Source organism: Notamacropus eugenii, chromosome 3 (genome assembly GCF_028372415.1).
Source record: "Notamacropus eugenii isolate mMacEug1 chromosome 3, mMacEug1.pri_v2, whole genome shotgun sequence".
In the NCBI taxonomy this organism is placed as follows: Eukaryota; Metazoa; Chordata; class Mammalia; order Diprotodontia; family Macropodidae; genus Notamacropus; species Notamacropus eugenii.
The window spans coordinates 65960815-65976074 of record NC_092874.1 but is presented as its reverse complement, the minus strand read 5'-3'; the positions used below and the strand labels follow the sequence as shown (position 1 = coordinate 65976074).

At 39.2% G+C, this 15260-nt stretch overlaps 1 long non-coding RNA gene across 1 annotated transcript in view; it reads right to left on the bottom strand.

Annotated features, from left to right (window-relative positions):
- The window catches only part of LOC140532819 (uncharacterized), a 77786-nt gene that overhangs the window by 17088 nt on the left and 45438 nt on the right, over positions 1–15260 (bottom strand). Inside the window, exon 6 of the long non-coding RNA XR_011976678.1 lies at positions 14215–14320. This is a non-coding gene — a long non-coding RNA (uncharacterized lncRNA). The remainder of the gene's footprint in view (positions 1–14214; positions 14321–15260) is intronic.

The following is a 15260-nucleotide window of genomic DNA, read 5'->3' as shown; positions in this document are numbered from 1 at the left end:
GAAAGGGCATGGTGTTGTGGGCAGGGTGATTATAGATTTTGTCCTTGCTGACCATCATGTTTTGGGAAAACTGTTATGAAACAGGTAATAAATGCCAGATGGATGAATGAGAAGGAAGATAAAACCCTCAGGCTTCCATAGCTCAGCTGGTCCTATAATAACTGTCTTGGCAGGAAGGCTTGCAGCCAGGATAGCAAAAGTAATATTATCCTGAGCTCAAGCATCTTGAGGTATCAATATGTTTATGCAGTATCTTAAGTAATACAACTCTAAATTTTTAGTAGGTTGTGTTTCCAGTACTTATGAAGCATTTTCTAATCATTTTCTTTTAAATAATTAGTCATAGTTTTAGAAGTGAGGAGTTTAAAATAATGTTGATATTTACAAGACCATCGAACATTTGCTCTACATATATCTTAGATGTACTCAGTTATTTGCATGTTGTCTTAAAATGTTAGATACATTTTAATTTATGTTTCTTGAGGGTAAAGATTGTTAGTGCTTAGCACATTTCCTGGCATATTGTATGCTCCTAATAAATGCTTATTAACTGACTGAATATGATTGGAAGGGACCTCAAAGATCCTTGAGTCCACCATACTCTACAGAAGAGGAGACTGACATTCAAGGAGATAGACTTACTTAAAGTCATACGAGTAGTAAACATCAAAGAGGGGGTCTTGAATTCAGGTTCTGATTAAAGTGGTCTTTCCTCTGTACCACACTGCTGGATGTTTTCTTAGAAGTTGTTGATTCATCTCTCTCTTTCTCCCTCTCCCTTTCCCCAATCTCTCCACTCTACACCTCTCAAATCAGACCCACAATAGGGAGCAACAATTTAAAGTCTGATATAGAAAAATGGAAGCCCTAATAAGAAGAGCTTAATTGAATTACCACACAAAGGTGTAAGGGCAAGCAAAGTAGGATCTTTTGTTGTTTTTGTTTTAGATAATCAAGTGCCTCTGATTGAATCTTGTCTTTTATCAACCAAGAATCTTTACTAGGAATAAAGTATAGAAACAAGAGTTTCTTTAACTGTCTTGGCAAGAAGGCTTGCAGCCATGGTAGCAAAAGTAATATATTAATAGTAATAGTAATATTAAACAGTATATGTATTTGTATTGTTAATGTGATTAAAGATCTTCCTTACCCATTAATGGGTATGCCCATTAAGGAGAGTTTGATTAGGGAGGATTTGTAGGAAGGCCCACACCTTTTGTTACTGAGGCACTGGTTCTCAAGGGTTGGGATGCCCTCTGGCTCTAAAAAATTGTATAAATATTCTGAGGGTGAGATTTTACTTTGAGTCTTACTTTTTGGAAGAAGGTTTGTATGCCAGAAAAGACTCTGGAAAGCCCCTAAGCAGTTCCCTGGCTTTGAAAACCCAGATGCTGATGCTTCCCTCTTTGGTAACTATGGTCAGACAGTTAGACCTGTCTGTTAATTTATGATATATGTATTCCTTATGTCACACAGTTTGGAAGCTCTGTCTGTTGACTTTTGATTTCTCTGTATTTTTATTTTTATTTTCTCTGAATTTCAGGGTGCTGACTTTTTCACTAAACTGAATGATACATGATCCTTGATTAAAGGAGTTAACCCTTCAAAAGTTGCCTTTCCTTTTATGAATGCATATCCAAGAACCTGTGATAGCAGGCCCCCCTGTGTATGTCACAGTGCTTACTGAGACAAAGGGCTCAGAAGAGATTTGGCCAGACTTTGTGTGGCAAACAAGACTTTTGTCATTAGTTATTGCATACACATCTTATTACTCCAACAAAAGGATTAGAGCTTTGTATTTGTCTGCACTGTATTCCCACTGTGCCTAAGACAATATCTTATATGAAGTTGGCACTAGGGATATTTTTTTATTTCAACTTATTAAATTTTGAACATGGCATTAGAATGTCACAAAGGCCAGCTGACTTCTCTTAGATTGTCAGTGTTTTAACCCAAGAAACAAAGGCAGCACTTAGATATGCCAAGGAACTAAATAGTTCTTAACTTTAGCTCAGATCCAGAAAAAACAGGGATTCATCTTAAGGGAATGTAAGAGAAATCTAGCAGGTATACTTTCCCATTCAAAATAAGAAATGTATCTCTACATCACAGAGATGAGGCAGAGTAAGACCACTCCACCTCCACAAAGCAAGTCAGGCATATTCCCGTGAGATTAGGACTCTGAGTAGAGTTTCCAGGCCACTGTTGCTACTCTTTCCCTATAAAAGTACATGATGCCCCACTTTCCCTGCAGACCACCAATCAAATGCCCAAGTGCCCCTCTGGAGCAGTCTGCCTCTGAATGAATCTAAAACAAAATCTGTCACCATTGCCCATCTATATTGTCAAATAATGTATAAAATGAAGGCCTTCATTCTTATAGGAAGCACCAGGATTTGTTCTAGGATCTGTGGAGAAAAGGCAGGCCTCAGTCTCCTGAATAAATCCTAGGGTCTAGGGGTAATCTCAGATGACAAAATCCCCATTCCTATCTGACTGAGAAAATCCTAAGCTTTCCATGAGCAGCATTGAATGAACATGTATCCTGGGGGTAGCCTCTGTTCTTCATCCTCTTACACAGAAAATCATGACCTCAAAAGTCATCCAAGTCTGACCAATATCAGAACAGTAACCCTTTACACAACATCTAAGATCAGTGGACATACGATCTCTAATTTAAGTCTGAATCAAGGGGAAACTCAGTACCTCCTGAGGAAGCCCAGTTCTAATAATTAGAAAGAAATTTTTTTCACATGCTTCAGCCTCTTTAATTATTTCCTCCACTGACTCACCCACTGACTTGCCAGAAACCCTGACCTGGAGGAACCTCTACCCTAAGGTCCCACTGTCCTGATTGCCAAGTGCCTTTTTTATTCATTCTTTATTTCAAGCTAGATTCTTAGACGTTTTCAACCTACTGCTCTTACTTCAGGCCTTGGAGACCAAGTGAGTATAATCGATGTGATAGCTTCTTCAATGTGATAGCTCTTCAAATACTAAGGTACAGTTATGTTCACTTTAGGTCTTCTATCTCCAGATTCAACATCCCCACTTCCTTAAGATAACATGGTATGATTTTAATTCACCTCACTCTCCTTGGGAACAAGGCTTATTCTTGCCATATACTTCAGCTTTTTGAGGTCCTTCCTAAAATGTGGAGTCCAGAATTGAACACAAAACTCAGGACATGATCTGACTAGGGTAGAGCAGAATCAATCTATCACCCCCTCCCCCCTGTTCTGGACACTTTACACACTTCTATTAATAAGATCTATGGTTATGTAGATGAAATGCAGAATCCTGCCTCACAGAAACAAGGATATGCTCTGGTCTGTTCTGTGAAGTACCACACCTGAAATTCAACCACTGATTTACTTCTTGAAATGTAAACCAGTGGTGGCTATTTGCAACTTTAACAATTTGATGAATAGTGCTCATTTTTCTGGGATTTGAGTACTGGAAACCCCAACAGGCTATAATGCCATTGCATTTTTAAGGATACCCCCAAAATTATGGGCCCAGATTCCTATCACTCATTGTAGGGATAAGATTCAATCATACCTAATTTAAGGCCTTTCAAACTTGAGACCCATCTACATATCTGGTTGTCTTTCCTTTCCATCTTGACAGGTAGTATTGATAGGGTGCTTGTGCTTGGACCCCAATTCCAAGATCACATTTCTCCCTAGCCTCAAAACACTATCCCTGACAGTTTTCTCCCCAGCCTTAGGACACTATGCCTAGCAATTTTTCATGAGTGGGCCCCAGTAAGACAAACTCTCTTTCCCCATCACAAGAACAAGCTGACCTCTAAAGAAATTTTCTTGTGAAAACAAGACTATCTTGTAATCACAGAGTTATCATGTATTGATCCCCAAAAGTTATCATATACAATCCAGAGGCCAAACTATAGACATCAACTCTCAAAACTATCTTGTTACAGATATAGCAGACCAAAAATACATCCCTGAGAAACCCCTTCCTCTGGTCTCCAGTAGTGAATGACACCTGTGACTAAGGTTTATGTTATCATCTAATTAACATATCTGCCAAATTATCAGCTACTTTTCCTACATAAGCTTTAGTATCGTTCCTATTAGGTTTCAAGTTCCTTAAGGAGCTCTGCCAGCCATACTGACATTACAATAAACCTTTGCCAACTTGACTTGAGTCCATGAATTCATTCCAGACAACTCTCTGCTGTAATTCAGGCCTCAAGGGGTCCCTGAACAGCCCTCAAACCACATCAGTATGATACAGCAAAAAAGAGATCTAGAATCAGAAAGGTCTTGGTTTAAATCCCTACTCTTGTTGAGGTCAGGGAACCATAATGTTGAGGTTTAAGGTGCTTGGGACCCCAAAATACCAACACCCTGGATCTCGCTCAAATGAATTCAATGCAAGACTTCTTTCAGCCAAAGAAAAACAAAGTTTATTAAAGATTCACTATATTGGGTTGATTCTTAAGAAGTCTCACCATTCGTAATGCTTATATTGACAAGCCAGCCAGATAGAATCTGAGTTAGACTGATACTGAGCACCTTCATGAAAACAAGAAGGATCTTATAGACAGAAAGTCTGTGGGAAGGATCTGGGGCTGGTCTAGTAGTCTCGGATGACAGGAGGAGGGGTTTGGGGACGGTCTTGAGGAGGAGTCCACAGAGGACATTAATGGAACTGGAGTGACTGCAGGTCAGAATCAAGAGTGGGATTCTGATGTGATCATGGGTGGGAAACTGCTGGAGGCAATCAGGAGGTAACAGACAACAGAGGGTCAGGCTAGATTAAGGGTAACAGATTTGGGTATGAAAAGTTAGATAAAGTGGGAAGATTCAAGGAGAGCTCAAGAAGGTTCCCAGAGTCTGTACCTCATCACTCTTACGTACTATTGTGTGATCGTTCACCACTCATTTTAATCTCTCTGAACCTGAGTTTTCTCATCTATAAAATAGGGGAAATAGTTCCTGTCTCACAAGGCTTTTGTGACTCTCAAAAAAGATAATCTAGGTAAAGTATTTTGTAAAACTTAAAGTATAATATAAATGTCAGCTCTTATTATCATGGATGGACGATGCTATATGTGTCTATTTTACCAGAAAAGATGGGTGCCTGTTAAGTGAGGTTGAGGTGATCCTACTGGTGAGTCTAAAGAGTATTTGAGGTACCTCTGGAATGAAGTTGAGATAGAATGTGGAGTAGAAGACAGGAATGGGCAGATAAGAAATGTAAGCAGGATTCTTACTATGTATTTGTTTGAAATTTTGGGGTTGGTGTTTCTCCTTTTGTTTTTGTCTTTTTGCCACAACCTATGATTTTCCTTCCTATAGAGAAACACCCAGGGAGAAAATTAATTCAGATCATCATCTGGTTAGATAACATCTACTTACCCCTTTTCTCTTTCAGCACCACTGAAAGAAAGCCACAAGGACTATTTCTATAGATAACAATTTACAGTTCAATCTTAGAAACTTGTTTGGAGCTCTGAGAGAAGATGTGTGGGTCAGACAGCCAGTATATGTCAGAGGCAAGGCTTGAACCCAGGTCTGCCTGACTGAAGCCAGGTCGGCAGGAATAGTCCATATGAACTTAAGTGATTTGGAAGGAGAAAATACATGAGTTGTCATTTCTCTAATTTTCTACTAATATAGGAGATGACAATTCCCTCACTAGTTCACCAAATAACTCAGGTGTAATTAATATGAAGTTGAGCAAGTTTTTAATAATGTAATCATTTATTTCTCTGGTGCAGGTTTATCCTGGTGGAGAGCTGTAAAAACTGAGCCAAAAGAGAAAAAAAAAAAAACCAACCCTGTTTCTTTACTGTAAAGCCTCTAGAGAAAAACTGAATAACAAAGGAGCAGTAGAGAAGTATTCAAGATTCTTTGGGAAAACAAGCAGAATTCTCTCCTTAAAAGAGTGAACAATGGTTGGCCAGCTGGAAGCATATTCTAAGTCTAATGTTTGTTCCCATTGACCAGCTGGTGTTCAGAAGAAAAAAATCCACATGGGGATTTCTTCATTCTGTGCAAACCCTTTAGAAATGTTTATGAACATGAAGAGCAACCTCTGTGATTAGAACTCTGTTGAGTGTAGTAGAATAACCAGGCTGCTGAGCAGTGTTTCTCATTTGGGTGAAAGCATTTACTTGAGATCATATACTTTTTAAGAAAAAGAAAAAAGGATTTCTCTTCCTGTGTAAGCAACAGCAGAGATTGTCTTTGACCCAATATACAACTCAGGGGATAAACTTCAAACCCTTAAGCATGATCTCTCTTACTTCCCCCACATGCTGGATCCCTTCAGCATTGCTATGTGCTCTTATATGGTGTTTGTTTGTTTGAATAACCTCCTATTATAGTGGAGAGGTCAGACTCTGAGTAGCAGATATAAGACTGGCCTTGGAGTCAAGAAGACCTAGGTTCAAATACCACCTCTGACACATACTGGCTACTTAAGTGGGCTTGATATTCACTTTCTTTATGAGTCAACACTACTATTTAGTATTTACATTCACTCTGTGCTAGGTGGATGGGGACCTGTTGCCCAGTGTACGAGCTCCAGAGTGAATTGTTGGGCTTCAGGTTTGGTCTTTGAGCAAGAAATCTAGCAAGTAAAGTCAAAGGAAAAAAGGCAGCTTTTGGCTATGGAAGTATACCTTCCCCTAGGTAAAGCACCCCAGGAAAGGACAGGATGGGAGGGGAGGGGAGAAGCTAAGTACTCACAGGTTGTGTTTCTCCTTTGTTTTTGAAGAGGATCATGACAACATGATGATGACATGACTTGCAGTTGACTTTGATTTGAAGATTTATAATAGGTGTTCAACAAATACCTGTACCCAGGAACCCTGAGGGTCTCCCCTCCCAGTCTGATTTGTTTTCTATTAAAGGAGTCATCCTTTGAGGAACTACTTAATTCTTTATTCGCTGAATAAAGAATTCATTGAATTTCAATGAATATTCTTTGAATGGGTGTATCTCACTCAAAGTGAGAATGTGAGAAGACCTCAGACTCAAAGGTCCGGGGTCTCCCATTGCATCCTGGGCTATCTCCAGTCATCCTGATGAATGTCAGCCCACTGGACTCTGATGGCTCAGAAGAAGGTGAGGTTGGTGACCTTGCACAGCCCTCCCTCACTCAAATCAAAGTCAACTGCAAGTCATGTCATCATCTCAATGTCAAGGTCCTCTTCGAGAATGAAGGACAAACACAACAACAACTTAAATTAAGTGGGCAAGACACTTAGCCTCTGGGTAGCCCCCAAGGGACTACTTAAAACTATAAATTATATAAATTTATATATTCTATATTATATAAAAAATATAAAAAATGGTTACCAATATGCTTCAATTCACAGAGTTTTCACACCAAGAGCTCCCCATATTAATGAAATCATAATTCTGGACCCCTTGTTATTTGTTTTTCTATTTTCTCTTAAGAGATGATGAGGTATGGTGGAAATAACACTGGATGTGGAATCAATGGAACGAGTTCAAGTCCTTCAACCACTATTTACTACCTATTTAAAGGAAATTACTTAAATCTGTAGGGAGCTCAGCTTCCTCATCTATAAAATGTATGGGTTCAATTTAATGGTTTCTAAATTGTCCCTTCCTGCTCTAAATCTATGCTTCTTGGATCTTATACTTCCCTACTAGATTATAATCATTATAACTTGTATTTAGGTAGCATTTTATCATTATGTAATAGAGCAGGACTGGTCAAAGACAAGTCAGTTTTTAAAGCACACACAGCTACTCTCTGCCTCCTTTGAGGAGAGAATTTCTAGTCAAGAGGACTCAGGGTTGGTAGGATGCAATGACAAAAACTCATTTAATTGGTTGTGGGTCAGAAGAACTGATGACTCAGAAATGGTTAAAGAGAAACAAAGCGTTCAAACATCTCCCAGGATCTCTTCCTTCTGGTAGTGAGTGAGGAAGGACGACTGCAAGCTTCATGTTGGAGGACAGGCAGTTGGACACATCCCCCTACATGGCTACCATGTGGGTAGGAGTATATGATACCTCTGTTTCTTTTGTATTTATTCTTTCCTGATCTTAGGTAATGAGTAGTCAGAGACAGAAATGCCCAGATGGTCACCTGGAAGTCCACAAAAACTGGTATCCGTAGAAGTCCTGAAGTGACCAAAGAGAAGCCTTGAGATGGATAATGATATTAACCTTATAGGCATTGCAAGATGTGGAGAGAATGCAAAGTGGCTTCTAAGTATCCCAGCTCAGCACCAAAGCCTGGTGATGACTGGTATCTTCCATCTCCCTGTCACTATAGAGAGGGAAAGAAAGGCAATGAGAGTGCTCAAGACCAATGACAAAGGAAATGTATGCAGACAGAGGTAGAAAGAGAGCTCTCCAAAGACTGTGGTGATTTCAGAGAACATGGTACTTGAAAAAAAGGAGCTGTATACTCTAGAAAATCACTGACACTCAGAGCCCAGCAGAGAGGGATACCTAAGAGGAACTTCATGAGAATTCTACAAAACAAGAAAAGGTCATCTGAGACCAAAATTTAGAAAGTACCTCTTTGCCACATATGTTCTCTAAATATAATTTAAATTTGAGCCAGAGACCTTATGTGTGCAAGGATCAGGTTTGCCCCAGTTAGGGAGGATTTTTTTTACATCCACTATTCTTGGTACACTTTTTTTTTTCCAAAAAATCCCTTTTCTAAAAAGAATGGAGTTCAACTGGTTGATTGTTAGTAAACTGACTAAGGCTCAGAAACTACACTGTTGGATGCCTCAATTACTCAGGATTATTCCTAGAAACCCTGTGGGTATAGCAGATAGCAATCCACTGAGGTCTAGATCACCCATTTGAGTTGAGTGCAAGTTGGAGAAATAGCTCCAAAGAAGTACCTTACAGTTACACAGCACTCTGAATTCCTCACTGTGCCTTTAAAGTAGCTGCCTCCCATTCCTGAAATGCACTTCCTCCCCACCTCTCTGCCTCATAGAATCCATCACTTCCTTCAAGACACATCATCTTCTGTATGAAGCCTTTCTGGATATCCCTAACAGTGCTCTCCTTCCCTATTTTTATATGTGTTTTCTATTTGTCCTCTATATGTTTATTCCACATATGTTATGTGAATATGTGTTATCACTCTTCAAAGAATACAAGGGGAACGTAAGAAGGGAACAAAATGTTTATTACATATCTACTATATGCCAGGCACTAGGATAAGCATTTTATAAATAGTATCTCATTTGATTCATATAAGCTCCTTGAGAACAAGGATTTTTTGGGGGGGGATTGTATCCTCAATGCCTGTTTAACACAGGGCCTGGAACATAGTAGGTGATTTAAAATACCATAGTAGGTAGACATTATGCTATTTGATCCCTGACAGCTTTGAGAGGTAGGTGGTAAAAGTGTCATTACCAGTACTTGGAAGAGGAGCTGTAGTTGAACAACTTACAGTTCAATCTTAGAGACTTGCCTGGAGCTCTAAGAGAGGATATATGGCTTGTCCTGGGTCAGACAGTCAATATATGTCAAAGGTAGGGCTTGAACCCAATTGAAAAATTCATAATAGTAACTGACATTTCTATTACCTCCACAGGATACCTAATTCCACCAATGGACAGCTATGAATACCTACATGTATGAGCTAGGAAACTTCCATTCTTTGGTAGTGGCTTTAAAAGATGGGTAGGAATTTGACAGGGGGGTAGGGTCCCAATCAGAAAGAACAGAGTGATCAAAGGCATGGAGAAAGGAAAGCACAGGTAGTGTGACCACTAATGACAAAGAGTAAGAAAGACAAAGTGGTACTGATTCAGGATGGCCCTTCAGTTGTCAAGTTAAGGTGTTTGAACTTTGCTTTACAGACAATAGGGAGTCACTGAAAGACTTGGAGCAAAGAAATAACACAACTAGTTCGATGCATAAGGAAGATGTCTGGCCGTCATATGTAATAAATTAAATATGTATGGATTTTAACATAGGTAAAAATGGGAGAATGTAGAAACAGATAGACTGAAAACCTGTAGTAGAGTGGTAGCAGATGAAATAGAGAGGAGCTGAAGACAATATTGTAGAGGCAGAAGAAATAAGATTTGGTAACGTACTGGACACCAGAAGGAAGAATCAAAAATGGCATTGAGGTTTTGAATATGGAAGAGTGGGTGAATATTGATACTTCTGAAAGAAAGTGTAAAGTCAAGATTAGCCTGTTTAGGCTATAAAAATAATGAGCTCAGTTTTAGAAATGGTGAGCTATGCACCACCCATTTAAAAATCTTCAATGAATCTCTATTGCCTCTAAGATAAAATATAAAATCTTCAGCCTTCTACAATCTGATTTCCTTTGACTTTTCCATTCTCAGTTCATTTTGTTCCCCTTCACATGCTCTGTTTCCATCAACCTGGCCTTCAGGCTGTTCCCTATATACAACATTCCATGAATGGTAGCCCATGCCTGGAATGCATGCCTTCTTTACCTCTGTCTCATAGAATCACTAACTTCCTTCAAAGAATACAAGTGTCACCTATCCATTTTTCTGATGCCCTAAAGTTATTAGAACTCCCTCCCTCCCTTTCTAATTGACTTGGTTACTTTTCACATACTCAGCATTTACCTGCTTCTTTCCATGTTGTTTCCCCCAGGAGGCTGTAAGCTCATAGAGCATAGGAACTTTCATTTTTAACTATGTACCATGAGTGCCTTTAAATCCAGATGGAAATACCCTCAAAGTAGTTTGAGATAAGGAGCTCAAGAGAGAGGTCAGGGCTGAAGATGTAGACTTAACAGTTGTCTGTGGAGGAGTACATAATGAAATCCATGAGAGTGAATGAATTTATAATGGGAGAATTTAGAGAAAGAAGAGAAAAGACCTGAAGTTAAAACATCAAGAATGTGTTAGCCTGACTGAAGGTTTTGTGCTCAGATTCAGATTATAAGCTTCTAGAAACAAGTACATGAGAGGGTTCTGCCCTTGCCGTTCCACACCCCAGCCCTGGAATACTCACACCAGTCACCTTATGCTCCCACACTACTAAAGGCCACCAGAGACAATCAAAGAGCCAGTGCCAACTGAGTCCACCACACATTTGTTGTCTCTTCTCAGGTGGGAGCTCACTGCTGCACCTTAATCCTTTTTACTCTTCCTGGAATGATTCTGTATCACATTCCCTACAGTGGTGGTACTAAACCTTCTGTTCTCTCCTTGAGGAACCAAAACCATCACTCCTGACTCACAGGACAAGACCTCACTTCATTCTTAAAAAATATTGAGGCCATCCATCCCAAGCTCCCTCATCTCCCCAAATCCACCCTTCAGACCATTTCAGCATCATTCCCTGTTCTAATTTCAGGAATATCAGGTGGTCCTTCTGAACAACACTAACCTCTCTGTTCATACCACTGATACCACCTCCTCCAGGTAGCTGCCCTTCTTGTTGGGCAACTTACCCTGACTGACCCTAAATTTCAACCCATCATTCCCCACTGGCTCTCACCCTACTATCACAAATATGCCCAGACTTTCCCCATTTTTAAAATAAGAAAATTAAAGCCTTTCCATATCTCACATCCATCTCGTTCTCTCTTTTCACATGCCAATCACCAGGCCCTCATCATCACTCAGAATATTGACATAGCCTCCTATCTGGGCTTACTATCTTCAAACTCCCCTCTCCAGTCTCTCTTCCACACAACCACCAAATTAATTCCTAAAGTGGAGGTGTGAGCATTTCATTATTTTGTTCAAAAGGCTTTAGGAGCATCCTGCTGCCTTTAGGATAAAATGCTAATTATTTTGTTTGGCACAAGAAAGCCTTCACAATCTAGGTCCCTTCTACCTTTGTGATCTAACCAGTCTGATTTACTTGCTATTCCCTATACTTAATCTCTCATTTCCATGCCTTTACCTAGGTTGCCCCCTCATCCTGGAAGCCTCTTCCTCCTTTTCTTTATCACTTGGAGCCCCAAAGTTCTCTTCAAAGCCCAGCTAAAGTGACACCTCCTTCCCACAGTCTTTCCTGATTTAGTCAGTCAGTCAACTTTTATTAAGTACCTACACTTCGCAAAGCACTGGATTCTCCCTATTTATTAGCTTGCCGCCAAATAACTGGAAACACTTTGTATATATCCTGTATTTATTCATCTGAGAACATCCTGTGTCATCCTAGGAGAATGTAAGCTCCTTCAAGGTACTTTTTTATTTGTAGCTGCCAAGTCCAAGCACAAAATCAACATTTAATAAGTGCTTGTTGATTGACTCATTAATGTTTCTTGATATGTAAAGATAGATCTTGAGACCTTGATATAGAGAGTATACATATAGATACAGACAGTAAACATATACATATAGATATACTTCCATAGATATCTCTATGACATAGAGATACCTATAGAGATAGTATCTATATGTAGATATATCTAAATGTATGTGTACATATATGTGTAGATATATGTACATGTAGACAGATAGACAGACATATAGATAGATACAGAGGTACAGATAGATATCTTGATTAGGTGGAAATCAATAATCCCATAATCTGTTTCATCTTGCTCCAAAGTGACAGCACCATTTGAAACAGCTGTACTAAACCTTAGCTGCCTGCAGTGATCTCTCTAATCAAAGGTAGATGGTAATAAGCAAAGACATTGCACCAACACTAAGAAAGACTGCTCCTCTTTGAAGCTAAAGGGGTTTTATACCCATAAAAGAACAGTGGATGGAAAAGTACCAGCAGTAGCCTTATGACTGTGCTGCTGTCTCCTGAAACAGTGCAAGGCACCTCAGGGAGTGTAAAGGCAAGAGAAAACTCAGGACTATCTTATCTCTAACAGAGGGGTGGTTCAGGAACCAAAGAGCAATGGTAATTACAGATCTTCTCAATTAAGTTACAGGATCATTCAACCAATTAACAAGTATTTGTTGAATACTATGTTCCAGGCACTATGCTAGGTAGTGAATGTGGAAGTACAAAGAATAAAATAATCTTCAGCTGCCATATACATATCTTAATTAATATAACCCTATGTTTATTCTCTTCCTAAATACCCAAGCATCTTTCAATCACTCTTATTCCTGCCTACAAAGTGGGATTAATAATAGCAATAAATTGCTCACATACAAGGTTGCAAAACATTTTACATTAATTATCTTATTTGATTCAAAAACCCTCTTGGGTAAATAGAATTGTGCTCAGTTAGAGAAGGAGAAACTAAACATAGTTTGCTACCCTTTTTCTAATCTATTAGGAAAGGAGTTGTGATTTTAGAACCAAGTGAAGTGAAAGATGAGCAAAAGTTTGACAGGAAAGGGTGATGGAAATGGGGAAGCAATGTGTATGGAGGAGCTGGCATTTCAAAAATCTAGCTATTACAGGGTACTTCATATCATTTTTACTATATTTAATTGAGCACATGTTTTATCTCTACCTGTGATCTCCATATTTTAGAACAGAAATGATCTTATTTTTCTGTTTATCTCTATCAGGTCTAGCCCAGTATATTAAAATATATTGCAAAACTTTAAAAGTCTATAATTCAAATAATGTGCATACTCCATCCACTGATCCAGAATTCAACCCTTCCATACCTTAGCAGACAATCATCATGAGTTACTATGGCCAAGGGGAAAAAAATCCTCTTCTTGTGGTCAGTGATCTGCTATGAAATTAACTACTATGGTCTAGGGCTAATAATTGTTCCATGTGACATTTAGGCCCATACCAAAAGGCTTTTGAGCTTGGTAGAACCTTCTAGTACATAGCCTTTGATAACCCAAAGTTACCTTCAAACCATAACAAGTCATTAGAACAGGTCTTTATTGCAGAACATTGCTCATAACAGGTGCTTAATGTTTGTTGAATCATGAAATGAATGGAGAATGTATTACACCTCCCAGAAGACAAATTTCCATTTTCACCAGGAAGCCTTCCCTGACAGACAACTTTGGCCCACACTGATCCAAGTCACGTCAGTAAGTATCTATTAAATGCTAGGCACTGGGAATAAAATAAATAAAACAGGAGCAAAAGAAAACTAATGGGCAAAAACAATGTGTAAAACAGAAAAGGAAGATGAGAATGAGGAGGGAGAAGAGAGAAGGGAGAAAAGGTGGGGGAGGGGTACTTGATTTATATGGATTCCAGATAACTTAATTGTCTTATTGAAATATGCAAATCATCTCAGAGGTGAAAGGTCTATAAAAGCACCCATTTGAGCAGTTTACAAACTTACCTCCACAGAACATCAGCCCATCTTTAAATACATTCACTTGAAATGTCCAATTATTTTGCTCAGGATGCTGGCCCAGTTCCAAATTCAATCTTTCCTAGTCTTTGTTCTGCAGGTATAAAAGGAAAGGGAAGGGGGCTAAGAAAAATGAGGTCCAGTGGACTTACATTTTACTTCCAGATCAGAATTATTTTCAGTGCGCCCACTGCTTAAAGCTTAAAGTTACCAACACACACATACACACACACACACACACACACACACACACACTCCTTAAAATATTTGACACAGAGACAAGCAACAAAAAGATTACATGCTGGAGGCTGCACATAGGAAGCCATGTATCAATAAATACTGGTTGGATGAACAGATAAGTGTATGACCAATGAGTAAAGAAAGAAGGAAAGGAAATCTGGTTGGGACTTCAACCAATCAATCAACAGACATTTATTAAGCACCTCCTCTGTGCCAGGCACTATGAGGAGCCTGGGGATACAAAAAAAGAGGCAAAAGACAGTCTCTGCCCTCAAAGAGTTTATAATCTAATGAAATTTAGATTTAGAATTTAGAGTTCATCTCATCCAACCCCTTCATTAACTAGTTCATTCCCTCACTCAATAACCATTTAACAACCAACGTGTGTCTTAAGTGACTATTATGTGCCATCACTATGCTATGTACTAGATGTACAAAGACAAACACTCTCACATTCCAATCGGAGAAGACATGTACATACATAAGTACAACACATACATGTGTGTATAGATGCATAGGCACACATATGTGTTGTATTTACACATGCACATATTGTGTGTGTGTGTGTGTGTGTACACACACACACACACACACACACACACACACACACACACACTAAATACCAGGTAATTTGGGAGAGAAAGGCACTCAAAGCAGTGGGTGGGGAGAATCAGGAAAGGTCTTGTGTAGAAGGTACATACTTGAGCTGAATCTTGAAGGAAACCAGGAATTCTAAGAGTCAGGAGTGGGGAAAGGAAGTCACTTGGTCATGGTCATACAACTTGTGAATGACA